Source organism: Acipenser ruthenus, unplaced genomic scaffold, assembly GCF_902713425.1.
Source record: "Acipenser ruthenus unplaced genomic scaffold, fAciRut3.2 maternal haplotype, whole genome shotgun sequence".
NCBI classification, from domain to species: domain Eukaryota; kingdom Metazoa; phylum Chordata; class Actinopteri; order Acipenseriformes; family Acipenseridae; genus Acipenser; species Acipenser ruthenus.
The window spans coordinates 130,819-152,203 of NW_026708107.1; the positions used below are offsets into that span (position 1 = coordinate 130,819).

Here is a 21,385-nt window from a genome sequence, read left to right on the forward strand (position 1 = left end):
GACAAAAGGAAATTTTGGAGGAATCACCCCCAGCTCACTAAACATAAAAGTCATGAAAGCAGAAATGCAATCGCCTGCGGCCACACCACCTTGAATAAGCCTGATCTCGTCTGATCTCAGAAGCTAAGCAATGTTGGGCTTGGTTAGTACTTGGATGGGAGACCACCTGGGAATATCAAGTGCTGCAGGCATTACATTTTTGTAATTACATTTTACAATTGAAATGTGTGCATTTCTGCTTTCATGACTTTTATGTTTAGTGAGCTGGGGGTGATTCCTCCAAAATTTCCTTTTGTCCTCCACACATTTCAATTGTAAAATGTAATTACAAAAATGTAATGCCTGCAGCACTTGATATTCCCAGGTGGTCTCCCATCCAAAAGGAAATTTTGGAGGAATCACCCCCAGCTCACTAAACATAAAAGTCATGAAAGCAGAAATGCAATCGCCTGCGGCCACACCACCTTGAATAAGCCTGATCTCGTCTGATCTCAGAAGCTAAGCAATGTTGGGCTTGGTTAGTACTTGGATGGGAGACCACCTGGGAATATCAAGTGCTGCAGGCATTACATTTTACAATAGAAATGTGTGGAGGACAAAAGGAAATTTTGGAGGAATCACCCCCAGCTCACTAAACATAAAAGTCATGAAAGCAGAAATGCCATCGCCTGTGGCCACACCACCTTGTATAAGCCTGATCTCGTCTGATCTCAGAAGCTAAGCAATGTTGGGCTTGGTTAGTACTTGGATGGGAGACCACCTGGGAATATCAAGTGCTGCAGGCATTACATTTTACAATTGAAATGTGTGGATGACAAAAGGAAATTTTGGAGGAATCACCCCCAGCTCACTAAACATAAAAGTCATGAAAGCAGAAATGCAATCGCCTGCGGCCACACCACCTTGAATAAGCCTGATCTCGTCTGATCTCAGAAGCTAAGCAATGTTGGGCTTGGTTAGTCTTTGGATGGGAGACCACCTGGGAATATCAAGTGCTGCAGGCATTACATTTTAGTAATTACATTTTACAATTGAAATGTGTGGAGGACAAAAGGAAATTTTGGAGGAATCACCCCCAGCTCACTAAACATAAAAGTCATGAAAGCAGAACTGCAATCGCCTGCGGCCACACCACCTTGAATAAGCCTGATCTCGTCTGATCTCAGAAGCTAAGCAATGTTGGGCTTGGTTAGTACTTGGATGGGAGACCACCTGGGAATATCAAGTGCTGCAGGCATTACATTTTACAATTGAAATGTGTGGAGGACAAAAGGAAATTTTGGAGGAATCACCCCCAGCTCACTAAACATAAAAGTCATGAAAGCAGAAATGCAATCGCCTGCGGCCACACCACCTTGAATAAGCCTGATCTCGTCTGATCTCAGAAGCTAAGCAATGTTGGGCTTGGTTAGTACTTGGATGGGAGACCACCTGGGAATATCAAGTGCTGCAGGCATTACATTTTTGTAATTACATTTTACAATTGAAATGTGTGGAGGACAAAAGGAAATTTTGGAGGAATCACCCCCAGCTCACTAAACATAAAAGTCATGAAAGCAGAAATGCAATCGCCTGCGGCCACACCACCTTGAATAAGCCTGATCTCGTCTGATCTCAGAAGCTAAGCAATGTTGGGCTTGGTTAGTACTTGGATGGGAGACCACCTGGGAATATCAAGTGCTGCAGGCATTACATTTTAGTAATTACATTTTACAATTGAAATGTGTGGAGGACAAAAGGAAATTTTGGAGGAATCACCCCCAGCTCACTAAACATAAAAGTCATGAAAGCAGAAATGCAATCGCCTGCGGCCACACCACCTTGAATAAGCCTGATCTCGTCTGATCTCAGAAGCTAAGCAACGTTGGGCTTGGTTAGTACTTGGATGGGAGACCACCTGGGAATATCAAGTGCTGCAGGCATTACATTTTACAATTGAAATGTGTGGAGGACAAAAGGAAATTTTGGAGGAATCACCCCCAGCTCACTAAACATAAAAGTCATGAAAGCAGTAATGCAATTGCCTGCGGCCACACCACCTTGAATAAGCCTGATCTCGTCTAATCTCAGAAGCTAAGCAATGTTGGGCTTGGTTAGTACTTGGATGGGAGACCACCTGGGAATATCAAGTGCTGCAGGCATTACATTTTAGTAATTACATTTTACAATTGAAATGTGTGCATTTCTGCTTTCATGACTTTTATGTTTAGTGAGCTGGGGGTGATTCCTCCAAAATTTCCTTTTGTCCTCCACACATTTCAATTGTAAAATGTAATTACAAAAATGTAATGCCTGCAGCACTTGATATTCCCAGGTGGTCTCCCATCCAAAAGGAAATTTTGGAGGAATCACCCCCAGCTCACTAAACATAAAAGTCATGAAAGCAGAAATGCAATCGCCTGCGGCCACACCACCTTGAATAAGCCTGATCTCGTCTGATCTCAGAAGCTAAGCAATGTTGGGCTTGGTTAGTACTTGGATGGGAGACCACCTGGGAATATCAAGTGCTGCAGGCATTACATTTTTGTAATTACATTTTACAATTGAAATGTGTGGAGGACAAAAGGAAATTTTGGAGGAATCACCCCCAGCTCACTAAACATAAAAGTCATGAAAGCAGAAATGCAGTCGCCTGCGGCCACACCACCTTGAATAAGCCTGATCTCGTCTGATCTCAGAAGCTAAGCAATGTTGGGCTTGGTTAGTACTTGGATGGGAGACCACCTGGGAATATCAAGTGCTGCAGGCATTACATTTTAGTAATTACATTTTACAATTGAAATGTGTGGAGGACAAAAGGAAATTTTGGAGGAATCACCCCCAGCTCACTAAACATAAAAGTCATGAAAGCAGAAATGCAATCGCCTGCGGCCACACCACCTTGAATAAGCCTGATCTCGTCTGATCTCAGAAGCTAAGCAACGTTGGGCTTGGTTAGTACTTGGATGGGAGACCACCTGGGAATATCAAGTGCTGCAGGCATTACATTTTACAATTGAAATGTGTGGAGGACAAAAGGAAATTTTGGAGGAATCACCCCCAGCTCACTAAACATAAAAGTCATGAAAGCAGAAATGCAATTGCCTGCAGCCACACCACCTTGAATAAGCCTGATCTCGTCTAATCTCAGAAGCTAAGCAATGTTGGGCTTGGTTAGTACTTGGATGGGAGACCACCTGGGAATATCAAGTGCTGCAGGCATTACATTTTACAATTGAAATGTGTGGAGGACAAAAGGAAATTTTGGAGGAATCACCCCCAGCTCACTAAACATAAAAGTCATGAAAGCAGAAATGCAATCGCCTGCGGCCACACCACCTTGAATAAGCCTGATCTCGTCTGATCTCAGAAGCTAAGCAATGTTGGGCTTGGTTAGTACTTGGATGGGAGACCACCTGGGAATATCAAGTGCTGCAGGCATTACATTTTACAATTGAAATGTGTGGAGGACAAAAGGAAATTTTGGAGGAATCACCCCCAGCTCACTAAACATAAAAGTCATGAAAGCAGAAATGCAATCGCCTGCGGCCACACCACCTTGAATAAGCCTGATCTCGCCTGATCTCGTCTGATCTCAGAAGCTAAGCAATGTTGGGCTTGGTTAGTACTTGGATGGGAGACCACCTGGGAATATCAAGTGCTGCAGGCATTACATTTTAGTAATTACATTTTACAATTGAAATGTGTGGAGGACAAAAGGAAATTTTGGAGGAATCACCCCCAGCTCACTAAACATAAAAGTCATGAAAGCAGAAATGCAATCGCCTGCGGCCACACCACCTTGAATAAGCCTGATCTCGTCTGATCTCAGAAGCTAAGCAATGTTGGGCTTGGTTAGTACTTGGATGGGAGACCACCTGGGAATATCAAGTGCTGCAGGCATTACATTTTACAATTGAAATGTGTGGAGGACAAAAGGAAATTTTGGAGGAATCACCCCCAGCTCACTAAACATAAAAGTCATGAAAGCAGAAATGCAATCGCCTGCGGCCACACCACCTTGAATAAGCCTGATCTCGTCTGATCTCAGAAGCTAAGCAATGTTGGGCTTGGTTAGTACTTGGATGGGAGACCACCTGGGAATATCAAGTGCTGCAGGCATTACATTTTACAATTGAAATGTGTGGAGGACAAAAGGAAATTTTGGAGGAATCACCCCCAGCTCACTAAACATAAAAGTCATGAAAGCAGTAATGCAATCGCCTGCGGCCACACCACCTTGAATAAGCCTGATCTCGTCTGATCTCAGAAGCTAAGCAATGTTGGGCTTGGTTAGTACTTGGATGGGAGACCACCTGGGAATATCAAGTGCTGCAGGCATTACATTTTACAATTGAAATGTGTGGAGGACAAAAGGAAATTTTGGAGGAATCACCCCCAGCTCACTAAACATAAAAGTCATGAAAGCAGAAATGCAATCGCCTGCGGCCACACCACCTTGAATAAGCCTGATCTCGTCTGATCTCAGAAGCTAAGCAATGTTGGGCTTGGTTAGTACTTGGATGGGAGACCACCTGGGAATATCAAGTGCTGCAGGCATTACATTTTACAATTGAAATGTGTGGAGGACAAAAGGAAATTTTGGAGGAATCACCCCCAGCTCACTAAACATAAAAGTCATGAAAGCAGAAATGCAATCGCCTGCGGCCACACCACCTTGAATAAGCCTGATCTCGTCTGATCTCAGAAGCTAAGCAATGTTGGGCTTGGTTAGTACTTGGATGGGAGACCACCTGGGAATATCAAGTGCTGCAGGCATTACATTTTAGTAATTACATTTTACAATTGAAATGTGTGGAGGACAAAAGGAAATTTTGGAGGAATCACCCCCAGCTCACTAAACATAAAAGTCATGAAAGCAGAAATGCAGTCGCCTGCGGCCACACCACCTTGAATAAGCCTGATCTCGTCTGATCTCAGAAGCTAAGCAATGTTGGGCTTGGTTAGTACTTGGATGGGAGACCACCTGGGAATATCAAGTGCTGCAGGCATTACATTTTTCAATTGAAATGTGTGGAGGACAAAAGGAAATTTTGGAGGAATCACCCCCAGCTCACTAAACATAAAAGTCATGAAAGCAGAAATGCAATCGCCTGCGGCCACACCACCTTGAATAAGCCTGATCTCGTCTGATCTCAGAAGCTAAGCAATGTTGGGCTTGGTTAGTACTTGGATGGGAGACCACCTGGGAATATCAAGTGCTGCAGGCATTACATTTTAGTAATTACATTTTACAATTGAAATGTGTGGAGGACAAAAGGAAATTTTGGAGGAATCACCCCCAGCTCACTAAACATAAAAGTCATGAAAGCAGAAATGCAGTCGCCTGCGGCCACACCACCTTGAATAAGCCTGATCTCGTCTGATCTCAGAAGCTAAGCAATGTTGGGCTTGGTTAGTACTTGGATGGGAGACCACCTGGGAATATCAAGTGCTGCAGGCATTACATTTTTCAATTGAAATGTGTGGAGGACAAAAGGAAATTTTGGAGGAATCACCCCCAGCTCACTAAACATAAAAGTCATGAAAGCAGAAATGCAATCGCCTGCGGCCACACCACCTTGAATAAGCCTGATCTCGTCTGATCTCAGAAGCTAAGCAATGTTGGGCTTGGTTAGTACTTGGATGGGAGACCACCTGGGAATATCAAGTGCTGCAGGCATTACATTTTAGTAATTACATTTTACAATTGAAATGTGTGGACAAAAGGAAATTTTGGAGGAATCACCCCCAGCTCACTAAACATAAAAGTCATGAAAGCAGAAATGCAATTGCCTGCGGCCACACCACCTTGAATAAGCCTGATCTCAGAAGCTAAGCAATGTTGGGCTTGGTTAGTACTTGGATGGGAGACCACCTGGGAATATCAAGTGCTGCAGGCATTACATTTTTGTAATTACATTTTACAATTGAAATGTGTGGAGGACAAAAGGAAATTTTGGAGGAATCACCCCCAGCTCACTAAACATAAAAGTCATGAAAGCAGAAATGCAATCGCCTGCGGCCACACCACCTTGAATAAGCCTGATCTCAGAAGCTAAGCAATGTTGGGCTTGGTTAGTACTTGGATGGGAGACCACCTGGGAATATCAAGTGCTGCAGGCATTACATTTTTGTAATTACATTTTACAATTGAAATGTGTGGAGGACAAAAGGAAATTTTGGAGGAATCACCCCCAGCTCACTAAACATAAAAGTCATGAAAGCAGAAATGCAATCGCCTGCGGCCACACCACCTTGAATAAGCCTGATCTCGTCTGATCTCAGAAGCTAAGCAATGTTGGGCTTGGTTAGTACTTGGATGGGAGACCACCTGGGAATATCAAGTGCTGCAGGCATTACATTTTACAATTGAAATGTGTGGAGGACAAAAGGAAATTTTGGAGGAATCACCCCCAGCTCACTAAACATAAAAGTCATGAAAGCAGAACTGCAATCGCCTGCGGCCACACCACCTTGGATAAGTCTGATCTCAGAAGCTAAGCAATGTTGGGCTTGGTTAGTACTTGGATGGGAGACCACCTGGGAATATCAAGTGCTGCAGGCATTACATTTTACAATAGAAATGTGTGGAGGACAAAAGGAAATTTTGGAGGAATCACCCCCAGCTCACTAAACATAAAAGTCATGAAAGCAGAAATGCAATCGCCTGCGGCCACACCACCTTGAATAAGCCTGATCTCGTCTGATCTCAGAAGCTAAGCAATGTTGGGCTTGGTTAGTACTTGGATGGGAGACCACCTGGGAATATCAAGTGCTGCAGGCATTACATTTTAGTAATTACATTTTACAATTGAAATGTGTGGAGGACAAAAGGAAATTTTGGAGGAATCACCCCCAGCTCACTAAACATAAAAGTCATGAAAGCAGAAATGCAATCGCCTGCGGCCACACCACCTTGAATAAGCCTGATCTCGTCTGATCTCAGAAGCTAAGCAATGTTGGGCTTGGTTAGTACTTGGATGGGAGACCACCTGGGAATATCAAGTGCTGCAGGCATTACATTTTACAATTGAAATGTGTGGAGGACAAAAGGAAATTTTGGAGGAATCACCCCCAGCTCACTAAACATAAAAGTCATGAAAGCAGAAATGCAATCGCCTGCGGCCACACCACCTTGAATAAGCCTGATCTCGTCTGATCTCAGAAGCTAAGCAATGCTGGGCTTGGTTAGTACTTGGATGGGAGACCACCTGGGAATATCAAGTGCTGCAGGCATTACATTTTAGGAATTACATTTTACAATTGAAATGTGTGGAGGATAAAAGGAAATTTTGGAGGAATCACCCCCAGCTCACTAAACATAAAAGTCATGAAAGCAGAAATGCAATCGCCTGCGGCCACACCACCTTGAATAAGCCTGATCTCGTCTGATCTCAGAAGCTAAGCAATGTTGGGCTTGGTTAGTACTTGGATGGGAGACCACCTGGGAATATCAAGTGCTGCAGGCATTACATTTTACAATTGAAATGTGTGGAGGACAAAAGGAAATTTTGGAGGAATCACCCCCAGCTCACTAAACATAAAAGTCATGAAAGCAGAAATGCAATCGCCTGTGGCCACACCACCTTGGATAAGTCTGATCTCAGAAGCTAAGCAATGTTGGGCTTGGTTAATACTTGGATGGGAGACCACCTGGGAATATCAAGTGCTGCAGGCATTACATTTTACAATTGAAATGTGTGGAGGACAAAAGGAAATTTTGGAGGAATCACCCCCAGCTCACTAAACATAAAAGTCATGAAAGCAGAAATGCAATCGCCTGCGGCCACACCACCTTGAATAAGCCTGATCTCGTCTGATCTCAGAAGCTAAGCAATGTTGGGCTTGGTTAGTACTTGGATGGGAGACCACCTGGGAATATCAAGTGCTGCAGGCATTACATTTTAGTAATTACATTTTACAATTGAAATGTGTGGACAAAAGGAAATTTTGGAGGAATCACCCCCAGCTCACTAAACATAAAAGTCATGAAAGCAGAAATGCAATTGCCTGCGGCCACACCACCTTGAATAAGCCTGATCTCAGAAGCTAAGCAATGTTGGGCTTGGTTAGTACTTGGATGGGAGACCACCTGGGAATATCAAGTGCTGCAGGCATTACATTTTTGTAATTACATTTTACAATTGAAATGTGTGGAGGACAAAAGGAAATTTTGGAGGAATCACCCCCAGCTCACTAAACATAAAAGTCATGAAAGCAGAAATGCAATCGCCTGCGGCCACACCACCTTGAATAAGCCTGATCTCAGAAGCTAAGCAATGTTGGGCTTGGTTAGTACTTGGATGGGAGACCACCTGGGAATATCAAGTGCTGCAGGCATTACATTTTTGTAATTACATTTTACAATTGAAATGTGTGGAGGACAAAAGGAAATTTTGGAGGAATCACCCCCAGCTCACTAAACATAAAAGTCATGAAAGCAGAAATGCAATCGCCTGCGGCCACACCACCTTGAATAAGCCTGATCTCGCCTGATCTCGTCTGATCTCAGAAGCTAAGCAATGTTGGGCTTGGTTAGTACTTGGATGGGAGACCACCTGGGAATATCAAGTGCTGCAGGCATTACATTTTTGTAATTACATTTTACAATTGAAATGTGTGGAGGACAAAAGGAAATTTTGGAGGAATCACCCCCAGCTCACTAAACATAAAAGTCATGAAAGCAGAAATGCAATCGCCTGCGGCCACACCACCTTGAATAAGCCTGATCTCGTCTGATCTCAGAAGCTAAGCAATGTTGGGCTTGGTTAGTACTTGGATGGGAGACCGCCTGGGAATATCAAGTGCTGCAGGCATTACATTTTACAATTGAAATGTGTGGAGGACAAAAGGAAATTTTGGAGGAATCACCCCCAGCTCACTAAACATAAAAGTCATGAAAGCAGAAATGCAATCGCCTGCGGCCACACCACCTTGAATAAGCCTGATCTCGTCTGATCTCAGAAGCTAAGCAATGTTGGGCTTGGTTAGTACTTGGATGGGAGACCACCTGGGAATATCAAGTGCTGCAGGCATTACATTTTACAATTGAAATGTGTGGAGGACAAAAGGAAATTTTGGAGGAATCACCCCCAGCTCACTAAACATAAAAGTCATGAAAGCAGAAATGCAATCGCCTGCGGCCACACCACCTTGGATAAGTCTGATCTCAGAAGCTAAGCAATGTTGGGCTTGGTTAGTACTTGGATGGGAGACCACCTGGGAATATCAAGTGCTGCAGGCATTACATTTTACAATAGAAATGTGTGGAGGACAAAAGGAAATTTTGGAGGAATCACCCCCAGCTCACTAAACATAAAAGTCATGAAAGCAGAAATGCAATCGCCTGCGGCCACACCACCTTGAATAAGCCTGATCTCGTCTGATCTCAGAAGCTAAGCAATGTTGGGCTTGGTTAGTACTTGGATGGGAGACCACCTGGGAATATCAAGTGCTGCAGGCATTACATTTTAGTAATTACATTTTACAATTGAAATGTGTGGAGGACAAAAGGAAATTTTGGAGGAATCACCCCCAGCTCACTAAACATAAAAGTCATGAAAGCAGAAATGCAATCGCCTGCGGCCACACCACCTTGAATAAGCCTGATCTCGTCTGATCTCAGAAGCTAAGCAATGTTGGGCTTGGTTAGTACTTGGATGGGAGACCACCTGGGAATATCAAGTGCTGCAGGCATTACATTTTACAATTGAAATGTGTGGAGGACAAAAGGAAATTTTGGAGGAATCACCCCCAGCTCACTAAACATAAAAGTCATGAAAGCAGAAATGCAATCGCCTGCGGCCACACCACCTTGAATAAGCCTGATCTCGTCTGATCTCAGAAGCTAAGCAATGTTGGGCTTGGTTAGTACTTGGATGGGAGACCACCTGGGAATATCAAGTGCTGCAGGCATTACATTTTAGGAATTACATTTTACAATTGAAATGTGTGGAGGATAAAAGGAAATTTTGGAGGAATCACCCCCAGCTCACTAAACATAAAAGTCATGAAAGCAGAAATGCAATTGCCTGCGGCCACACCACCTTGAATAAGCCTGATCTCGTCTGATCTCAGAAGCTAAGCAATGTTGGGCTTGGTTAGTACTTGGATGGGAGACCACCTGGGAATATCAAGTGCTGCAGGCATTACATTTTACAATTGAAATGTGTGGAGGACAAAAGGAAATTTTGGAGGAATCACCCCCAGCTCACTAAACATAAAAGTCATGAAAGCAGAAATGCAATCGCCTGCGGCCACACCACCTTGGATAAGTCTGATCTCAGAAGCTAAGCAATGTTGGGCTTGGTTAATACTTGGATGGGAGACCACCTGGGAATATCAAGTGCTGCAGGCATTACATTTTACAATTGAAATGTGTGGAGGACAAAAGGAAATTTTGGAGGAATCACCCCCAGCTCACTAAACATAAAAGTCATGAAAGCAGAAATGCAATCGCCTGCGGCCACACCACCTTGAATAAGCCTGATCTCGTCTGATCTCAGAAGCTAAGCAATGTTGGGCTTGGTTAGTACTTGGATGGGAGACCACCTGGGAATATCAAGTGCTGCAGGCATTACATTTTACAATTGAAATGTGTGGAGGACAAAAGGAAATTTTGGAGGAATCACCCCCAGCTCACTAAACATAAAAGTCATGAAAGCAGAAATGCAATCGCCTGCGGCCACACCACCTTGAATAAGCCTGATCTCGTCTGATCTCAGAAGCTAAGCAATGTTGGGCTTGGTTAGTACTTGGATGGGAGACCACCTGGGAATATCAAGTGCTGCAGGCATTACATTTTACAATTGAAATGTGTGGAGGACAAAAGGAAATTTTGGAGGAATCACCCCCAGCTCACTAAACATAAAAGTCATGAAAGCAGAAATGCAATCGCCTGCGGCCACACCACCTTGAATAAGCCTGATCTCGTCTGATCTCAGAAGCTAAGCAATGTTGGGCTTGGTTAGTACTTGGATGGGAGACCACCTGGGAATATCAAGTGCTGCAGGCATTACATTTTACAATTGAAATGTGTGGAGGACAAAAGGAAATTTTGGAGGAATCACCCCCAGCTCACTAAACATAAAAGTCATGAAAGCAGAACTGCAATCGCCTGCGGCCACACCACCTTGAATAAGCCTGATCTCGTCTGATCTCAGAAGCTAAGCAATGTTGGGCTTGGTTAGTACTTGGATGGGAGACCACCTGGGAATATCAAGTGCTGCAGGCATTACATTTTACAATTGAAATGTGTGGAGGACAAAAGGAAATTTTGGAGGAATCACCCCCAGCTCACTAAACATAAAAGTCATGAAAGCAGAAATGCAATCGCCTGCGGCCACACCACCTTGAATAAGCCTGATCTCGTCTGATCTCAGAAGCTAAGCAATGTTGGGCTTGGTTAGTACTTGGATGGGAGACCACCTGGGAATATCAAGTGCTGCAGGCATTACATTTTACAATTGAAATGTGTGGAGGACAAAAGGAAATTTTGGAGGAATCACCCCCAGCTCACTAAACATAAAAGTCATGAAAGCAGAAATGCAATCGCCTGCGGCCACACCACCTTGAATAAGCCTGATCTCGTCTGATCTCAGAAGCTAAGCAATGTTGGGCTTGGTTAGTACTTGGATGGGAGACCACCTGGGAATATCAAGTGCTGCAGGCATTACATTTTTGTAATTACATTTTACAATTGAAATGTGTGGAGGACAAAAGGAAATTTTGGAGGAATCACCCCCAGCTCACTAAACATAAAAGTCATGAAAGCAGAAATACAATCGCCTGCGGCCACACCACCTTGAATAAGCCTGATCTCGTCTAATCTCAGAAGCTAAGCAATGTTGGGCTTGGTTAGTACTTGGATGGGAGACCACCTGGGAATATCAAGTGCTGCAGGCATTACATTTTTGTAATTACATTTTACAATTGAAATGTGTGGAGGACAAAAGGAAATTTTGGAGGAATCACCCCCAGCTCACTAAACATAAAAGTCATGAAAGCAGAAATGCAATCGCCTGCGGCCACACCACCTTGAATAAGCCTGATCTCGTCTGATCTCAGAAGCTAAGCAATGTTGGGCTTGGTTAGTACTTGGATGGGAGACCACCTGGGAATATCAAGTGCTGCAGGCATTACATTTTACAATTGAAATGTGTGGAGGACAAAAGGAAATTTTGGAGGAATCACCCCCAGCTCACTAAACATAAAAGTCATGAAAGCAGAAATGCAATCGCCTGCGGCCACACCACCTTGAATAAGCCTGATCTCGTCTGATCTCAGAAGCTAAGCAATGTTGGGCTTGGTTAGTACTTGGATGGGAGACCACCTGGGAATATCAAGTGCTGCAGGCATTACATTTTACAATTGAAATGTGTGGAGGACAAAAGGAAATTTTGGAGGAATCACCCCCAGCTCACTAAACATAAAAGTCATGAAAGCAGAAATGCAATCGCCTGCGGCCACACCACCTTGAATAAGCCTGATCTCGTCTGATCTCAGAAGCTAAGCAATGTTGGGCTTGGTTAGTACTTGGATGGGAGACCACCTGGGAATATCAAGTGCTGCAGGCATTACATTTTTGTAATTACATTTTACAATTGAAATGTGTGGAGGACAAAAGGAAATTTTGGAGGAATCACCCCCAGCTCACTAAACATAAAAGTCATGAAAGCAGAAATGCAATCGCCTGCGGCCACACCACCTTGAATAAGCCTGATCTCGTCTGATCTCAGAAGCTAAGCAATGTTGGGCTTGGTTAGTACTTGGATGGGAGACCACCTGGGAATATCAAGTGCTGCAGGCATTACATTTTACAATTGAAATGTGTGGAGGACAAAAGGAAATTTTGGAGGAATCACCCCCAGCTCACTAAACATAAAAGTCATGAAAGCAGAAATGCAATCGCCTGCGGCCACACCACCTTGAATAAGCCTGATCTCGTCTGATCTCAGAAGCTAAGCAATGTTGGGCTTGGTTAGTACTTGGATGGGAGACCACCTGGGAATATCAAGTGCTGCAGGCATTACATTTTACAATTGAAATGTGTGGAGGACAAAAGGAAATTTTGGAGGAATCACCCCCAGCTCACTAAACATAAAAGTCATGAAAGCAGAAATGCAATCGCCTGCGGCCACACCACCTTGAATAAGCCTGATCTCAGAAGCTAAGCAATGTTGGGCTTGGTTAGTACTTGGATGGGAGACCACCTGGGAATATCAAGTGCTGCAGGCATTACATTTTACAATTGAAATGTGTGGAGGACAAAAGGAAATTTTGGAGGAATCACCCCCAGCTCACTAAACATAAAAGTCATGAAAGCAGAAATGCAATCGCCTGCGGCCACACCACCTTGAATAAGCCTGATCTCGTCTGATCTCAGAAGCTAAGCAATGTTGGGCTTGGTTAGTACTTGGATGGGAGACCTCCTGGGAATATCAAGTGCTGCAGGCATTACATTTTACAATTGAAATGTGTGGAGGACAAAAGGAAATTTTGGAGGAATCACCCCCAGCTCACTAAACATAAAAGTCATGAAAGCAGAAATGCAATCGCCTGCGGCCACACCACCTTGAATAAGCCTGATCTCGTCTGATCTCAGAAGCTAAGCAATGTTGGGCTTGGTTAGTACTTGGATGGGAGACCACCTGGGAATATCAAGTGCTGCAGGCATTACATTTTACAATTGAAATGTGTGGAGGACAAAAGGAAATTTTGGAGGAATCACCCCCAGCTCACTAAACATAAAAGTCATGAAAGCAGAAATGCAATCGCCTGCGGCCACACCACCTTGAATAAGCCTGATCTCGTCTGATCTCAGAAGCTAAGCAATGTTGGGCTTGCTTAGTACTTGGATGGGAGACCTCCTGGGAATATCAAGTGCTGCAGGCATTACATTTTACAATTGAAATGTGTGGAGGACAAAAGGAAATTTTGGAGGAATCACCCCCAGCTCACTAAACATAAAAGTCATGAAAGCAGAAATGCAATCGCCTGCGGCCACACCACCTTGAATAAGCCTGATTTCGTCTGATCTCAGAAGCTAAGCAATGTTGGGCTTGGTTAGTACTTGGATGGGAGACCACGTGGGAATATCAAGTGCTGCAGGCATTACATTTTACAATTGAAATGTGTGGAGGACAAAAGGAAATTTTGGAGGAATCACCCCCAGCTCACTAAACATAAAAGTCATGAAAGCAGAAATGCAATCGCCTGCGGCCACACCACCTTGAATAAGCCTGATCTCGTCTGATCTCAGAAGCTAAGCAATGTTGGGCTTGGTTAGTACTTGGTTGGGAGACCACCTGGGAATATCAAGTGCTGCAGGCATTACATTTTTATAATTACATTTTACAATTGAAATGTGTGGAGGACAAAAGGAAATTTTGGAGGAATCACCCCCAGCTCACTAAACATAAAAGTCATGAAAGCAGAAATGCAATCGCCTGCGGCCACACCACCTTGAATAAGCCTGATCTCGTCTGATCTCAGAAGCTAAGCAATGTTGGGCTTGGTTAGTACTTGGATGGGAGACCACCTGGGAATATCAAGTGCTGCAGGCATTACATTTTAGTAATTACATTTTACAATTGAAATGTGTGGAGGACAAAAGGAAATTTTGGAGGAATCACCCCCAGCTCACTAAACATAAAAGTCATGAAAGCAGAAATGCAATCGCCTGTGGCCACACCACCTTGAATAAGCCTGATCTCGTCTGATCTCAGAAGCTAAGCAATGTTGGGCTTGGTTAGTACTTGGATGGGAGACCACCTGGGAATATCAAGTGCTGCAGGCATTACATTTTACAATTGAAATGTGTGGAGGACAAAAGGAAATTTTGGAGGAATCACCCCCAGCTCACTAAACATAAAAGTCATGAAAGCAGAAATGCAATCGCCTGCGGCCACACCACCTTGAATAAGCCTGATCTCGTCTGATCTCAGAAGCTAAGCAATGTTGGGCTTGGTTAGTACTTGGATGGGAGACCACCTGGGAATATCAAGTGCTGCAGGCATTACATTTTACAATAGAAATGTGTGGAGGACAAAAGGAAATTTTGGAGGAATCACCCCCAGCTCACTAAACATAAAAGTCATGAAAGCAGAAATGCAATCGCCTGCGGCCACACCACCTTGAATAAGCCTGATCTCGTCTGATCTCAGAAGCTAAGCAATGTTGGGCTTGGTTAGTACTTGGATGGGAGACCACCTGGGAATATCAAGTGCTGCAGGCATTACATTTTTGTAATTACATTTTACAATTGAAATGTGTGGAGGACAAAAGGAAATTTGGGAGGAATCACCCCCAGCTCACTAAACATAAAAGTCATGAAAGCAGAAACACAATCGCCTGCGGCCACACCACCTTGAATAAGCCTGATCTCGTCTGATCTCAGAAGCTAAGCAATGGTGGGCTTGGTTAGTACTTGGATGGGAGACCACGTGGGAATATCAAGTGCTGCAGGCATTACATTTTTGTAATTACATTTTACAATTGAAATGTGTGGAGGACAAAAGGAAATTTTGGAGGAATCACCCCCAGCTCACTAAACATAAAAGTCATGAAAGCAGAAATGCAATCGCCTGCGGCCACACCACCTTGAATAAGCCTGATCTCGTCTGATCTCCGAAGCTAAGCAATGTTGGGCTTGGTTAGTACTTGGATGGGAGACCACCTGGGAATATCAAGTGCTGCAGGCATTACATTTTACAATTGAAATGTGTGGAGGACAAAAGGAAATTTTGGAGGAATCACCCCCAGCTCACTAAACATAAAAGTCATGAAAGCAGAAATGCAATCGCCTGCGGCCACACCACCTTGAATAAGCCTGATCTCGTCTGATCTCCGAAGCTAAGCAATGTTGGGCTTGGTTAGTACTTGGATGGGAGACCACCTGGGAATATCAAGTGCTGCAGGCATTACATTTTACAATTGAAATGTGTGGAGGACAAAAGGAAATTTTGGAGGAATCACCCCCAGCTCACTAAACATAAAAGTCATGAAAGCAGAAATGCAATCGCCTGCGGCCACACCACCTTGAATAAGCCTGATCTCGTCTGATCTCAGAAGCTAAGCAATGTTGGGCTTGGTTAGTACTTGGATGGGAGACCACCTGGGAATATCAAGTGCTGCAGGCATTACATTTTAGTAATTACATTTTACAATTGAAATGTGTGGAGGACAAAAGGAAATTTTGGAGGAATCACCCCCAGCTCACTAAACATAAAAGTCATGAAAGCAGAACAGCAATCGCCTGCGGCCACACCACCTTGAATAAGCCTGATCTCGTCTGATCTCCGAAGCTAAGCAATGTTGGGCTTGGTTAGTACTTGGATGGGAGACCACCTGAGAATATCAAGTGCTGCAGGCATTACATTTTACAATTGAAATGTGTGGAGGACAAAAGGAAATTTTGGAGGAATCACCCCCAGCTCACTAAACATAAAAGTCATGAAAGCAGAAATGCATTCGCCTGCGGCCACACCACCTTGAATAAGCCTGATCTCGTCTGATCTCAGAAGCTAAGCAATGTTGGGCTTGGTTAGTACTTGGATGGGAGACCACCTGGGAATATCAAGTGCTGCAGGCATTACATTTTTGTAATTACATTTTACAATTGAAATGTGTGGAGGACAAAAGGAAATTTTGGAGGAATCACCCCCAGCTCACTAAACATAAAAGTCATGAAAGCAGAAATGCAATCGCCTGCGGCCACACCACCTTGAATAAGCCTGATCTCGTCTGATCTCAGAAGCTAAGCAATGTTGGGCTTGGTTAGTACTTGGATGGGAGACCACCTGGGAATATCAAGTGCTGCAGGCATTACATTTTAGTAATTACATTTTACAATTGAAATGTGTGGAGGACAAAAGGAAATTTTGGAGGAATCACCCCCAGCTCACTAAACATAAAAGTCATGAAAGCAGAACAGCAATCGCCTGCGGCCACACCACCTTGAATAAGCCTGATCTCGTCTGATCTCCGAATCTAAGCAATGTTGGGCTTGGTTAGTACTTGGATGGGAGACCACCTGGGAATATCAAGTGCTGCAGGCATTACATTTTACAATTGAAATGTGTGGAGGACAAAAGGAAATTTTGGAGGAATCACCCCCAGCTCACTAAACATAAAAGTCATGAAAGCAGAAATGCATTCGCCTGCGGCCACACCACCTTGAATAAGCCTGATCTCGTCTGATCTCAGAAGCTAAGCAATGTTGGGCTTGGTTAGTACTTGGATGGGAGACCACCTGGGAATATCAAGTGCTGCAGGCATTACATTTTTGTAATTACATTTTACAATTGAAATGTGTGGAGGACAAAAGGAAATTTTGGAGGAATCACCCCCAGCTCACTAAACATAAAAGTCATGAAAGCAGAAATGCAATCGCCTGCGGCCACACCACCTTGAATAAGCCTGATCTCGTCTGATCTCAGAAGCTAAGCAATGTTGGGCTTGGTTAGTACTTGGATGGGAGACCACCTGGGAATATCAAGTGCTGCAGGCATTACATTTTTGTAATTACATTTTACAATTGAAATGTGTGGAGGACAAAAGGAAATTTTGGAGGAATCACCCCCCAGCTCACTAAACATAAAAGTCATGAAAGCAGAAATGCAATCGCCTGCGGCCACACCACCTTGAATAAGCCTGATCTCGTCTGATCTCAGAAGCTAAGCAATGTTGGGCTTGGTTAGTACTTGGATGGGAGACCACCTGGGAATATCAAGTGCTGCAGGCATTACATTTTTGTAATTACATTTTACAATTGAAATGTGTGGGACAAAAGGAAATTTTGGAGGAATCACCCCCAGCTCACTAAACATAAAAGTCATGAAAGCAGAAATGCAATCGCCTGCGGCCACACCACCTTGAATAAGCCTGATCTCGTCTGATCTCAGAAGCTAAGCAATGTTGGGCTTGGTTAGTACTTGGATGGGAGACCACCTGGGAATATCAAGTGCTGCAGGCATTACATTTTACAATTGAAATGTGTGGAGGACAAAAGGAAATTTTGGAGGAATCACCCCCAGCTCACTAAACATAAAAGTCATGAAAGCAGAAATGCAATCGCCTGCGGCCACACCACCTTGAATAAGCCTGATCTCGTCTGATCTCAGAAGCTAAGCAATGTTGGGCTTGGTTAGTACTTGGATGGGAGACCACCTGGGAATATCAAGTGCTGCAGGCATTACATTTTTGTAATTACATTTTACAATTGAAATGTGTGGAGGACAAAAGGAAATTTTGGAGGAATCACCCCCAGCTCACTAAACATAAAAGTCATGAAAGCAGAAATGCAATCGCCTGCGGCCACACCACCTTGAATAAGCCTGATCTCGTCTGATCTCAGAAGCTAAGCAATGTTGGGCTTGGTTAGTACTTGGATGGGAGACCACCTGGGAATATCAAGTGCTGCAGGCATTACATTTTTGTAATTACATTTTACAATTGAAATGTGTGGAGGACAAAAGGAAATTTTGGAGGAATCACCCCCAGCTCACTAAACATAAAAGTCATGAAAGCAGAAATGCAATCGCCTGCGGCCACACCACCTTGAATAAGCCTGATCTCGTCTGATCTCAGAAGCTAAGCAATGTTGGGCTTGGTTAGTACTTGGATGGGAGACCACCTGGGAATATCAAGTGCTGCAGGCATTACATTTTAGTAATTACATTTTACAATTGAAATGTGTGGAGGACAAAAGGAAATTTTGGAGGAATCACCCCCAGCTCACTAAACATAAAAGTCATGAAAGCAGAAATGCAATCGCCTGCGGCCACACCACCTTGAATAAGCCTGATCTCGTCTGATCTCAGAAGCTAAGCAATGTTGGGCTTGGTTAGTACTTGGATGGGAGACCACCTGGGAATATCAAGTGCTGCAGGCATTACATTTTTGTAATTACATTTTACAATTGAAATGTGTGGAGGACAAAAGGAAATTTTGGAGGAATCACCCCCAGCTCACTAAACATAAAAGTCATGAAAGCAGAAATGCAATCGCCTGCGGCCACACCATCTTGAATAAGCCTGATCTCGCCTGATCTCGTCTGATCTCAGAAGCTAAGCAATGTTGGGCTTGGTTAGTACTTGGATGGGAGACCACGTGGGAATATCAAGTGCTGCAGGCATTACATTTTTGTAATTACATTTTACAATTGAAATGTGTGGAGGACAAAAGGAAATTTTGGAGGAATCACCCCCAGCTCACTAAACATAAAAGTCATGAAAGCAGAAATGCAATCGCCTGCGGCCACACCACCTTGAATAAGCCTGATCTCGTCTGATCTCAGAAGCTAAGCAATGTTGGGCTTGGTTAGTACTTGGATTGGAGACCACCTGGGAATATCAAGTGCTGCAGGCATTACATTTTTGTAATTACATTTTACAATTGAAATGTGTGGAGGACAAAAGGAAATTTTGGAGGAATCACCCCCAGCTCACTAAACATAAAAGTCATGAAAGCAGAAATGCAATCGCCTGCGGCCACACCACCTTGAATAAGCCTGATCTCGTCTGATCTCAGAAGCTAAGCAATGTTGGGCTTGGTTAGTACTTGGATGGGAGACCACCTGGGAATATCAAGTGCTGCAGGCATTACATTTTACAATTGAAATGTGTGGAGGACAAAAGGAAATTTTGAAGGAATCACCCCCAGCTCACTAAACATAAAAGTCATGAAAGCAGAAATGCAATCGCCTGCGGCCACACCACCTTGAATAAGCCTGATCTCGTCTGATCTCAGAAGCTAAGCAATGTTGGGCTTGGTTAGTACTTGGATGGGAGACCACCTGGGAATATCAAGTGCTGCAGGCATTACATTTTAGTAATTACATTTTACAATTGAAATGTGTGGAGGACAAAAGGAAATTTTGGAGGAATCACCCCCAGCTCACTAAACATAAAAGTCATGAAAGCAGAACAGCAATCGCCTGCGGCCACACCACCTTGAATTAGCCTGATCTCGTCTGATCTCCGAAGCTAAGCAATGTTGGGCTTGGTTAGGACTTGGATGGGAGACCACCTGGGAATATCAAGTGCTGCAGGCATTACATTTTACAATTGAAATGTGTGGAGGACAAAAGGAAATTTTGGAGGAATCACCCCCAGCTCACTAAACATAAAAGTCATGAAAGCAGAAATGCAATCGCCTGCGGCCACACCACCTTGAATAAGCCTGATCTCGTCTGATCTCCGAAGCTAAGCAATGTTGGGCTTGGTTAGTACTTGGATGGGAGACCACCTGGGAATATCAAGTGCTGCAGGCATTACATTTTACAATTGAAATGTGTGGAGGACAAAAGGAAATTTTGGAGGAATCAGCCCCAGCTCACTAAACATAAAAGTCATGAAAGCAGAAATGCAATCGCCTGCGGCCACACCACCTTGAATAAGCCTGATCTCGTCTGATCTCCGAAGCTAAGCAATGTTGGGCTTGGTTAGTACTTGGATGGGAGACCACCTGGGAATATCAAGTGCTGCAGGCATTACATTTTACAATTGAAATGTGTGGAGGACAAAAGGAAATTTTGGAGGAATCACCCCCAGCTCACTAAACATAAAAGTCATGAAAGCAGAAATGCAATCGCCTGCGGCCACACCACCTTGAATAAGCCTGATCTCGTCTGATCTCAGAAGCTAAGCAATGTTGGGCTTGGTTAGTACTTGGATGGGAGACCACCTGGGAATATCAAGTGCTGCAGGCATTACATTTTTGTAATTACATTTTACAATTGAAATGTGTGGAGGACAAAAGGAAATTTTGTAGGAATCACCCCCAGCTCACTAAACATAAAAGTCATGAAAGCAGAACAGCAATCGCCTGCGGCCACACCACCTTGAATAAGCCTGATCTCGTCTGATCTCCGAAGCTAAGCAATGTTGGGCTTGGTTAGTACTTGGATGGGAGACCACCTGGGAATATCAAGTGCTGCAGGCATTACATTTTACAATTGAAATGTGTGGAGGACAAAAGGAAATTTTGGAGGAATCACCCCCAGCTCACTAAACATAAAAGTCATGAAAGCAGAAATGCAATCGCCTGCGGCCACACCACCTTGAATAAGCCTGATCTCGTCTGATCTCAGAAGCTAAGCAATGTTGGGCTTGGTTAGTACTTGGATGGGAGACCACCTGGGAATATCAAGTGCTGCAGGCATTACATTTTACAATTGAAATGTGTGGAGGACAAAAGGAAATTTTGGAGGAATCACCCCCAGCTCACTAAACATAAAAGTCATGAAAGCAGAAATGCAATCGCCTGCGGCCACACCACCTTGAATAAGCCTGATCTCAGAAGCTAAGCAATGTTGGGCTTGGTTAGTACTTGGATGGGAGACCACCTGGGAATATCAAGTGCTGCAGGCATTACATTTTACAATTGAAATGTGTGGAGGACA

At 43.8% G+C, this 21,385-nt stretch overlaps 79 non-coding genes and 15 pseudogenes across 79 annotated transcripts; all 94 read left to right on the forward strand.

Annotated features, from left to right (window-relative positions):
• The first annotated feature begins 72 nt into the window (after positions 1-72).
• LOC131729562 (5S ribosomal RNA) lies at positions 73-191 on the forward strand. The gene has a single exon (XR_009323514.1). It is a non-coding gene; the product is annotated as a 5S ribosomal RNA (ribosomal RNA).
• Positions 192-447: 256 nt separating this feature from the next.
• On the forward strand, positions 448-566 carry LOC131729563 (5S ribosomal RNA). Its single transcript, XR_009323515.1, has one exon. It is a non-coding gene; the product is annotated as a 5S ribosomal RNA (ribosomal RNA).
• A 100-nt stretch (positions 567-666) lies between these two features.
• LOC131728967 (5S ribosomal RNA) lies at positions 667-785 on the forward strand. Its single transcript, XR_009322967.1, has one exon. It is a non-coding gene; the product is annotated as a 5S ribosomal RNA (ribosomal RNA).
• A 100-nt stretch (positions 786-885) lies between these two features.
• Positions 886-1,004, forward strand: LOC131729075 (5S ribosomal RNA; annotated as a pseudogene).
• Positions 1,005-1,118: 114 nt separating this feature from the next.
• Positions 1,119-1,237, forward strand: LOC131729564 (5S ribosomal RNA). Its single transcript, XR_009323516.1, has one exon. It is a non-coding gene; the product is annotated as a 5S ribosomal RNA (ribosomal RNA).
• A 100-nt stretch (positions 1,238-1,337) lies between these two features.
• Positions 1,338-1,456, forward strand: LOC131729566 (5S ribosomal RNA). The gene has a single exon (XR_009323518.1). It is a non-coding gene; the product is annotated as a 5S ribosomal RNA (ribosomal RNA).
• Positions 1,457-1,570: 114 nt separating this feature from the next.
• LOC131729567 (5S ribosomal RNA) lies at positions 1,571-1,689 on the forward strand. Its single transcript, XR_009323519.1, has one exon. It is a non-coding gene; the product is annotated as a 5S ribosomal RNA (ribosomal RNA).
• Positions 1,690-1,803: 114 nt separating this feature from the next.
• On the forward strand, positions 1,804-1,922 carry LOC131728915 (5S ribosomal RNA). Its single transcript, XR_009322915.1, has one exon. It is a non-coding gene; the product is annotated as a 5S ribosomal RNA (ribosomal RNA).
• Positions 1,923-2,022: 100 nt separating this feature from the next.
• On the forward strand, positions 2,023-2,141 carry LOC131729042 (5S ribosomal RNA). The gene has a single exon (XR_009323043.1). It is a non-coding gene; the product is annotated as a 5S ribosomal RNA (ribosomal RNA).
• A 256-nt stretch (positions 2,142-2,397) lies between these two features.
• LOC131729568 (5S ribosomal RNA) lies at positions 2,398-2,516 on the forward strand. Its single transcript, XR_009323520.1, has one exon. It is a non-coding gene; the product is annotated as a 5S ribosomal RNA (ribosomal RNA).
• Positions 2,517-2,630: 114 nt separating this feature from the next.
• Positions 2,631-2,749, forward strand: LOC131729569 (5S ribosomal RNA). Its single transcript, XR_009323521.1, has one exon. It is a non-coding gene; the product is annotated as a 5S ribosomal RNA (ribosomal RNA).
• A 114-nt stretch (positions 2,750-2,863) lies between these two features.
• Positions 2,864-2,982, forward strand: LOC131728916 (5S ribosomal RNA). The gene has a single exon (XR_009322916.1). It is a non-coding gene; the product is annotated as a 5S ribosomal RNA (ribosomal RNA).
• A 100-nt stretch (positions 2,983-3,082) lies between these two features.
• On the forward strand, positions 3,083-3,201 carry LOC131729050 (5S ribosomal RNA). The gene has a single exon (XR_009323052.1). It is a non-coding gene; the product is annotated as a 5S ribosomal RNA (ribosomal RNA).
• Positions 3,202-3,301: 100 nt separating this feature from the next.
• On the forward strand, positions 3,302-3,420 carry LOC131729570 (5S ribosomal RNA). Its single transcript, XR_009323522.1, has one exon. It is a non-coding gene; the product is annotated as a 5S ribosomal RNA (ribosomal RNA).
• A 100-nt stretch (positions 3,421-3,520) lies between these two features.
• On the forward strand, positions 3,521-3,649 carry LOC131729076 (5S ribosomal RNA; annotated as a pseudogene).
• A 114-nt stretch (positions 3,650-3,763) lies between these two features.
• Positions 3,764-3,882, forward strand: LOC131729571 (5S ribosomal RNA). The gene has a single exon (XR_009323523.1). It is a non-coding gene; the product is annotated as a 5S ribosomal RNA (ribosomal RNA).
• A 100-nt stretch (positions 3,883-3,982) lies between these two features.
• On the forward strand, positions 3,983-4,101 carry LOC131729572 (5S ribosomal RNA). Its single transcript, XR_009323524.1, has one exon. It is a non-coding gene; the product is annotated as a 5S ribosomal RNA (ribosomal RNA).
• Positions 4,102-4,201: 100 nt separating this feature from the next.
• LOC131729573 (5S ribosomal RNA) lies at positions 4,202-4,320 on the forward strand. The gene has a single exon (XR_009323525.1). It is a non-coding gene; the product is annotated as a 5S ribosomal RNA (ribosomal RNA).
• A 100-nt stretch (positions 4,321-4,420) lies between these two features.
• Positions 4,421-4,539, forward strand: LOC131729574 (5S ribosomal RNA). The gene has a single exon (XR_009323526.1). It is a non-coding gene; the product is annotated as a 5S ribosomal RNA (ribosomal RNA).
• A 100-nt stretch (positions 4,540-4,639) lies between these two features.
• On the forward strand, positions 4,640-4,758 carry LOC131729575 (5S ribosomal RNA). Its single transcript, XR_009323527.1, has one exon. It is a non-coding gene; the product is annotated as a 5S ribosomal RNA (ribosomal RNA).
• Positions 4,759-4,872: 114 nt separating this feature from the next.
• On the forward strand, positions 4,873-4,991 carry LOC131729577 (5S ribosomal RNA). The gene has a single exon (XR_009323529.1). It is a non-coding gene; the product is annotated as a 5S ribosomal RNA (ribosomal RNA).
• Positions 4,992-5,091: 100 nt separating this feature from the next.
• LOC131729578 (5S ribosomal RNA) lies at positions 5,092-5,210 on the forward strand. The gene has a single exon (XR_009323530.1). It is a non-coding gene; the product is annotated as a 5S ribosomal RNA (ribosomal RNA).
• A 114-nt stretch (positions 5,211-5,324) lies between these two features.
• On the forward strand, positions 5,325-5,443 carry LOC131729579 (5S ribosomal RNA). The gene has a single exon (XR_009323531.1). It is a non-coding gene; the product is annotated as a 5S ribosomal RNA (ribosomal RNA).
• A 100-nt stretch (positions 5,444-5,543) lies between these two features.
• Positions 5,544-5,662, forward strand: LOC131729580 (5S ribosomal RNA). The gene has a single exon (XR_009323532.1). It is a non-coding gene; the product is annotated as a 5S ribosomal RNA (ribosomal RNA).
• Positions 5,663-5,773: 111 nt separating this feature from the next.
• LOC131729111 (5S ribosomal RNA) lies at positions 5,774-5,882 on the forward strand (annotated as a pseudogene).
• Positions 5,883-5,996: 114 nt separating this feature from the next.
• LOC131729112 (5S ribosomal RNA) lies at positions 5,997-6,105 on the forward strand (annotated as a pseudogene).
• Positions 6,106-6,219: 114 nt separating this feature from the next.
• LOC131729581 (5S ribosomal RNA) lies at positions 6,220-6,338 on the forward strand. The gene has a single exon (XR_009323533.1). It is a non-coding gene; the product is annotated as a 5S ribosomal RNA (ribosomal RNA).
• Positions 6,339-6,438: 100 nt separating this feature from the next.
• LOC131729138 (5S ribosomal RNA) lies at positions 6,439-6,547 on the forward strand (annotated as a pseudogene).
• Positions 6,548-6,647: 100 nt separating this feature from the next.
• On the forward strand, positions 6,648-6,766 carry LOC131729582 (5S ribosomal RNA). Its single transcript, XR_009323534.1, has one exon. It is a non-coding gene; the product is annotated as a 5S ribosomal RNA (ribosomal RNA).
• A 114-nt stretch (positions 6,767-6,880) lies between these two features.
• Positions 6,881-6,999, forward strand: LOC131729583 (5S ribosomal RNA). The gene has a single exon (XR_009323535.1). It is a non-coding gene; the product is annotated as a 5S ribosomal RNA (ribosomal RNA).
• Positions 7,000-7,099: 100 nt separating this feature from the next.
• On the forward strand, positions 7,100-7,218 carry LOC131728928 (5S ribosomal RNA). The gene has a single exon (XR_009322928.1). It is a non-coding gene; the product is annotated as a 5S ribosomal RNA (ribosomal RNA).
• Positions 7,219-7,332: 114 nt separating this feature from the next.
• LOC131729584 (5S ribosomal RNA) lies at positions 7,333-7,451 on the forward strand. The gene has a single exon (XR_009323536.1). It is a non-coding gene; the product is annotated as a 5S ribosomal RNA (ribosomal RNA).
• Positions 7,452-7,551: 100 nt separating this feature from the next.
• Positions 7,552-7,660, forward strand: LOC131729143 (5S ribosomal RNA; annotated as a pseudogene).
• Positions 7,661-7,760: 100 nt separating this feature from the next.
• LOC131729585 (5S ribosomal RNA) lies at positions 7,761-7,879 on the forward strand. The gene has a single exon (XR_009323537.1). It is a non-coding gene; the product is annotated as a 5S ribosomal RNA (ribosomal RNA).
• A 111-nt stretch (positions 7,880-7,990) lies between these two features.
• LOC131729114 (5S ribosomal RNA) lies at positions 7,991-8,099 on the forward strand (annotated as a pseudogene).
• Positions 8,100-8,213: 114 nt separating this feature from the next.
• LOC131729115 (5S ribosomal RNA) lies at positions 8,214-8,322 on the forward strand (annotated as a pseudogene).
• Positions 8,323-8,436: 114 nt separating this feature from the next.
• Positions 8,437-8,565, forward strand: LOC131729077 (5S ribosomal RNA; annotated as a pseudogene).
• Positions 8,566-8,679: 114 nt separating this feature from the next.
• Positions 8,680-8,798, forward strand: LOC131728905 (5S ribosomal RNA). The gene has a single exon (XR_009322905.1). It is a non-coding gene; the product is annotated as a 5S ribosomal RNA (ribosomal RNA).
• Positions 8,799-8,898: 100 nt separating this feature from the next.
• Positions 8,899-9,017, forward strand: LOC131729586 (5S ribosomal RNA). Its single transcript, XR_009323538.1, has one exon. It is a non-coding gene; the product is annotated as a 5S ribosomal RNA (ribosomal RNA).
• A 100-nt stretch (positions 9,018-9,117) lies between these two features.
• LOC131729139 (5S ribosomal RNA) lies at positions 9,118-9,226 on the forward strand (annotated as a pseudogene).
• A 100-nt stretch (positions 9,227-9,326) lies between these two features.
• Positions 9,327-9,445, forward strand: LOC131729588 (5S ribosomal RNA). The gene has a single exon (XR_009323540.1). It is a non-coding gene; the product is annotated as a 5S ribosomal RNA (ribosomal RNA).
• Positions 9,446-9,559: 114 nt separating this feature from the next.
• LOC131729589 (5S ribosomal RNA) lies at positions 9,560-9,678 on the forward strand. The gene has a single exon (XR_009323541.1). It is a non-coding gene; the product is annotated as a 5S ribosomal RNA (ribosomal RNA).
• A 100-nt stretch (positions 9,679-9,778) lies between these two features.
• Positions 9,779-9,897, forward strand: LOC131729590 (5S ribosomal RNA). Its single transcript, XR_009323542.1, has one exon. It is a non-coding gene; the product is annotated as a 5S ribosomal RNA (ribosomal RNA).
• Positions 9,898-10,011: 114 nt separating this feature from the next.
• On the forward strand, positions 10,012-10,130 carry LOC131729591 (5S ribosomal RNA). The gene has a single exon (XR_009323543.1). It is a non-coding gene; the product is annotated as a 5S ribosomal RNA (ribosomal RNA).
• A 100-nt stretch (positions 10,131-10,230) lies between these two features.
• On the forward strand, positions 10,231-10,339 carry LOC131729140 (5S ribosomal RNA; annotated as a pseudogene).
• Positions 10,340-10,439: 100 nt separating this feature from the next.
• Positions 10,440-10,558, forward strand: LOC131729592 (5S ribosomal RNA). Its single transcript, XR_009323544.1, has one exon. It is a non-coding gene; the product is annotated as a 5S ribosomal RNA (ribosomal RNA).
• A 100-nt stretch (positions 10,559-10,658) lies between these two features.
• On the forward strand, positions 10,659-10,777 carry LOC131729593 (5S ribosomal RNA). The gene has a single exon (XR_009323545.1). It is a non-coding gene; the product is annotated as a 5S ribosomal RNA (ribosomal RNA).
• Positions 10,778-10,877: 100 nt separating this feature from the next.
• On the forward strand, positions 10,878-10,996 carry LOC131729594 (5S ribosomal RNA). The gene has a single exon (XR_009323546.1). It is a non-coding gene; the product is annotated as a 5S ribosomal RNA (ribosomal RNA).
• A 100-nt stretch (positions 10,997-11,096) lies between these two features.
• On the forward strand, positions 11,097-11,215 carry LOC131729595 (5S ribosomal RNA). Its single transcript, XR_009323547.1, has one exon. It is a non-coding gene; the product is annotated as a 5S ribosomal RNA (ribosomal RNA).
• A 100-nt stretch (positions 11,216-11,315) lies between these two features.
• LOC131729596 (5S ribosomal RNA) lies at positions 11,316-11,434 on the forward strand. The gene has a single exon (XR_009323548.1). It is a non-coding gene; the product is annotated as a 5S ribosomal RNA (ribosomal RNA).
• A 100-nt stretch (positions 11,435-11,534) lies between these two features.
• On the forward strand, positions 11,535-11,653 carry LOC131729597 (5S ribosomal RNA). Its single transcript, XR_009323549.1, has one exon. It is a non-coding gene; the product is annotated as a 5S ribosomal RNA (ribosomal RNA).
• Positions 11,654-11,767: 114 nt separating this feature from the next.
• On the forward strand, positions 11,768-11,886 carry LOC131729043 (5S ribosomal RNA). Its single transcript, XR_009323044.1, has one exon. It is a non-coding gene; the product is annotated as a 5S ribosomal RNA (ribosomal RNA).
• Positions 11,887-12,000: 114 nt separating this feature from the next.
• Positions 12,001-12,119, forward strand: LOC131729599 (5S ribosomal RNA). The gene has a single exon (XR_009323551.1). It is a non-coding gene; the product is annotated as a 5S ribosomal RNA (ribosomal RNA).
• A 100-nt stretch (positions 12,120-12,219) lies between these two features.
• LOC131729600 (5S ribosomal RNA) lies at positions 12,220-12,338 on the forward strand. The gene has a single exon (XR_009323552.1). It is a non-coding gene; the product is annotated as a 5S ribosomal RNA (ribosomal RNA).
• Positions 12,339-12,438: 100 nt separating this feature from the next.
• LOC131729601 (5S ribosomal RNA) lies at positions 12,439-12,557 on the forward strand. The gene has a single exon (XR_009323553.1). It is a non-coding gene; the product is annotated as a 5S ribosomal RNA (ribosomal RNA).
• A 114-nt stretch (positions 12,558-12,671) lies between these two features.
• On the forward strand, positions 12,672-12,790 carry LOC131729602 (5S ribosomal RNA). Its single transcript, XR_009323554.1, has one exon. It is a non-coding gene; the product is annotated as a 5S ribosomal RNA (ribosomal RNA).
• Positions 12,791-12,890: 100 nt separating this feature from the next.
• LOC131729603 (5S ribosomal RNA) lies at positions 12,891-13,009 on the forward strand. The gene has a single exon (XR_009323555.1). It is a non-coding gene; the product is annotated as a 5S ribosomal RNA (ribosomal RNA).
• A 100-nt stretch (positions 13,010-13,109) lies between these two features.
• Positions 13,110-13,218, forward strand: LOC131729116 (5S ribosomal RNA; annotated as a pseudogene).
• A 100-nt stretch (positions 13,219-13,318) lies between these two features.
• LOC131729198 (5S ribosomal RNA) lies at positions 13,319-13,437 on the forward strand. Its single transcript, XR_009323149.1, has one exon. It is a non-coding gene; the product is annotated as a 5S ribosomal RNA (ribosomal RNA).
• A 100-nt stretch (positions 13,438-13,537) lies between these two features.
• Positions 13,538-13,656, forward strand: LOC131729604 (5S ribosomal RNA). The gene has a single exon (XR_009323556.1). It is a non-coding gene; the product is annotated as a 5S ribosomal RNA (ribosomal RNA).
• Positions 13,657-13,756: 100 nt separating this feature from the next.
• LOC131728933 (5S ribosomal RNA) lies at positions 13,757-13,875 on the forward strand. The gene has a single exon (XR_009322933.1). It is a non-coding gene; the product is annotated as a 5S ribosomal RNA (ribosomal RNA).
• Positions 13,876-13,975: 100 nt separating this feature from the next.
• Positions 13,976-14,094, forward strand: LOC131728994 (5S ribosomal RNA). The gene has a single exon (XR_009322994.1). It is a non-coding gene; the product is annotated as a 5S ribosomal RNA (ribosomal RNA).
• A 100-nt stretch (positions 14,095-14,194) lies between these two features.
• LOC131728945 (5S ribosomal RNA) lies at positions 14,195-14,313 on the forward strand. Its single transcript, XR_009322945.1, has one exon. It is a non-coding gene; the product is annotated as a 5S ribosomal RNA (ribosomal RNA).
• A 114-nt stretch (positions 14,314-14,427) lies between these two features.
• LOC131729605 (5S ribosomal RNA) lies at positions 14,428-14,546 on the forward strand. The gene has a single exon (XR_009323557.1). It is a non-coding gene; the product is annotated as a 5S ribosomal RNA (ribosomal RNA).
• Positions 14,547-14,660: 114 nt separating this feature from the next.
• LOC131728944 (5S ribosomal RNA) lies at positions 14,661-14,779 on the forward strand. The gene has a single exon (XR_009322944.1). It is a non-coding gene; the product is annotated as a 5S ribosomal RNA (ribosomal RNA).
• Positions 14,780-14,879: 100 nt separating this feature from the next.
• On the forward strand, positions 14,880-14,998 carry LOC131729606 (5S ribosomal RNA). Its single transcript, XR_009323558.1, has one exon. It is a non-coding gene; the product is annotated as a 5S ribosomal RNA (ribosomal RNA).
• Positions 14,999-15,098: 100 nt separating this feature from the next.
• LOC131729607 (5S ribosomal RNA) lies at positions 15,099-15,217 on the forward strand. The gene has a single exon (XR_009323559.1). It is a non-coding gene; the product is annotated as a 5S ribosomal RNA (ribosomal RNA).
• Positions 15,218-15,331: 114 nt separating this feature from the next.
• Positions 15,332-15,450, forward strand: LOC131728984 (5S ribosomal RNA). The gene has a single exon (XR_009322984.1). It is a non-coding gene; the product is annotated as a 5S ribosomal RNA (ribosomal RNA).
• Positions 15,451-15,564: 114 nt separating this feature from the next.
• LOC131729011 (5S ribosomal RNA) lies at positions 15,565-15,683 on the forward strand. The gene has a single exon (XR_009323011.1). It is a non-coding gene; the product is annotated as a 5S ribosomal RNA (ribosomal RNA).
• A 100-nt stretch (positions 15,684-15,783) lies between these two features.
• Positions 15,784-15,902, forward strand: LOC131729012 (5S ribosomal RNA). Its single transcript, XR_009323012.1, has one exon. It is a non-coding gene; the product is annotated as a 5S ribosomal RNA (ribosomal RNA).
• A 100-nt stretch (positions 15,903-16,002) lies between these two features.
• On the forward strand, positions 16,003-16,121 carry LOC131729608 (5S ribosomal RNA). Its single transcript, XR_009323560.1, has one exon. It is a non-coding gene; the product is annotated as a 5S ribosomal RNA (ribosomal RNA).
• A 114-nt stretch (positions 16,122-16,235) lies between these two features.
• Positions 16,236-16,354, forward strand: LOC131729034 (5S ribosomal RNA). Its single transcript, XR_009323034.1, has one exon. It is a non-coding gene; the product is annotated as a 5S ribosomal RNA (ribosomal RNA).
• Positions 16,355-16,454: 100 nt separating this feature from the next.
• LOC131729610 (5S ribosomal RNA) lies at positions 16,455-16,573 on the forward strand. The gene has a single exon (XR_009323562.1). It is a non-coding gene; the product is annotated as a 5S ribosomal RNA (ribosomal RNA).
• A 114-nt stretch (positions 16,574-16,687) lies between these two features.
• On the forward strand, positions 16,688-16,806 carry LOC131729611 (5S ribosomal RNA). The gene has a single exon (XR_009323563.1). It is a non-coding gene; the product is annotated as a 5S ribosomal RNA (ribosomal RNA).
• A 114-nt stretch (positions 16,807-16,920) lies between these two features.
• On the forward strand, positions 16,921-17,039 carry LOC131728957 (5S ribosomal RNA). The gene has a single exon (XR_009322957.1). It is a non-coding gene; the product is annotated as a 5S ribosomal RNA (ribosomal RNA).
• A 100-nt stretch (positions 17,040-17,139) lies between these two features.
• Positions 17,140-17,258, forward strand: LOC131729612 (5S ribosomal RNA). Its single transcript, XR_009323564.1, has one exon. It is a non-coding gene; the product is annotated as a 5S ribosomal RNA (ribosomal RNA).
• A 114-nt stretch (positions 17,259-17,372) lies between these two features.
• On the forward strand, positions 17,373-17,491 carry LOC131729613 (5S ribosomal RNA). Its single transcript, XR_009323565.1, has one exon. It is a non-coding gene; the product is annotated as a 5S ribosomal RNA (ribosomal RNA).
• Positions 17,492-17,606: 115 nt separating this feature from the next.
• LOC131729614 (5S ribosomal RNA) lies at positions 17,607-17,725 on the forward strand. Its single transcript, XR_009323566.1, has one exon. It is a non-coding gene; the product is annotated as a 5S ribosomal RNA (ribosomal RNA).
• A 112-nt stretch (positions 17,726-17,837) lies between these two features.
• On the forward strand, positions 17,838-17,956 carry LOC131728842 (5S ribosomal RNA). Its single transcript, XR_009322842.1, has one exon. It is a non-coding gene; the product is annotated as a 5S ribosomal RNA (ribosomal RNA).
• Positions 17,957-18,056: 100 nt separating this feature from the next.
• Positions 18,057-18,175, forward strand: LOC131728843 (5S ribosomal RNA). Its single transcript, XR_009322843.1, has one exon. It is a non-coding gene; the product is annotated as a 5S ribosomal RNA (ribosomal RNA).
• Positions 18,176-18,289: 114 nt separating this feature from the next.
• Positions 18,290-18,408, forward strand: LOC131728844 (5S ribosomal RNA). The gene has a single exon (XR_009322844.1). It is a non-coding gene; the product is annotated as a 5S ribosomal RNA (ribosomal RNA).
• Positions 18,409-18,522: 114 nt separating this feature from the next.
• LOC131728845 (5S ribosomal RNA) lies at positions 18,523-18,641 on the forward strand. The gene has a single exon (XR_009322845.1). It is a non-coding gene; the product is annotated as a 5S ribosomal RNA (ribosomal RNA).
• A 114-nt stretch (positions 18,642-18,755) lies between these two features.
• LOC131728846 (5S ribosomal RNA) lies at positions 18,756-18,874 on the forward strand. The gene has a single exon (XR_009322846.1). It is a non-coding gene; the product is annotated as a 5S ribosomal RNA (ribosomal RNA).
• A 114-nt stretch (positions 18,875-18,988) lies between these two features.
• On the forward strand, positions 18,989-19,117 carry LOC131729087 (5S ribosomal RNA; annotated as a pseudogene).
• A 114-nt stretch (positions 19,118-19,231) lies between these two features.
• LOC131729068 (5S ribosomal RNA) lies at positions 19,232-19,350 on the forward strand. Its single transcript, XR_009323074.1, has one exon. It is a non-coding gene; the product is annotated as a 5S ribosomal RNA (ribosomal RNA).
• Positions 19,351-19,464: 114 nt separating this feature from the next.
• Positions 19,465-19,583, forward strand: LOC131728848 (5S ribosomal RNA). The gene has a single exon (XR_009322848.1). It is a non-coding gene; the product is annotated as a 5S ribosomal RNA (ribosomal RNA).
• A 100-nt stretch (positions 19,584-19,683) lies between these two features.
• On the forward strand, positions 19,684-19,802 carry LOC131728849 (5S ribosomal RNA). The gene has a single exon (XR_009322849.1). It is a non-coding gene; the product is annotated as a 5S ribosomal RNA (ribosomal RNA).
• Positions 19,803-19,916: 114 nt separating this feature from the next.
• Positions 19,917-20,035, forward strand: LOC131729094 (5S ribosomal RNA; annotated as a pseudogene).
• A 100-nt stretch (positions 20,036-20,135) lies between these two features.
• LOC131729013 (5S ribosomal RNA) lies at positions 20,136-20,254 on the forward strand. The gene has a single exon (XR_009323013.1). It is a non-coding gene; the product is annotated as a 5S ribosomal RNA (ribosomal RNA).
• A 100-nt stretch (positions 20,255-20,354) lies between these two features.
• On the forward strand, positions 20,355-20,473 carry LOC131729015 (5S ribosomal RNA). Its single transcript, XR_009323015.1, has one exon. It is a non-coding gene; the product is annotated as a 5S ribosomal RNA (ribosomal RNA).
• Positions 20,474-20,573: 100 nt separating this feature from the next.
• LOC131728850 (5S ribosomal RNA) lies at positions 20,574-20,692 on the forward strand. The gene has a single exon (XR_009322850.1). It is a non-coding gene; the product is annotated as a 5S ribosomal RNA (ribosomal RNA).
• Positions 20,693-20,806: 114 nt separating this feature from the next.
• Positions 20,807-20,925, forward strand: LOC131729016 (5S ribosomal RNA). Its single transcript, XR_009323016.1, has one exon. It is a non-coding gene; the product is annotated as a 5S ribosomal RNA (ribosomal RNA).
• A 100-nt stretch (positions 20,926-21,025) lies between these two features.
• On the forward strand, positions 21,026-21,144 carry LOC131728851 (5S ribosomal RNA). Its single transcript, XR_009322851.1, has one exon. It is a non-coding gene; the product is annotated as a 5S ribosomal RNA (ribosomal RNA).
• Positions 21,145-21,244: 100 nt separating this feature from the next.
• Positions 21,245-21,353, forward strand: LOC131729117 (5S ribosomal RNA; annotated as a pseudogene).
• The last annotated feature ends 32 nt before the right edge of the window (positions 21,354-21,385 follow it).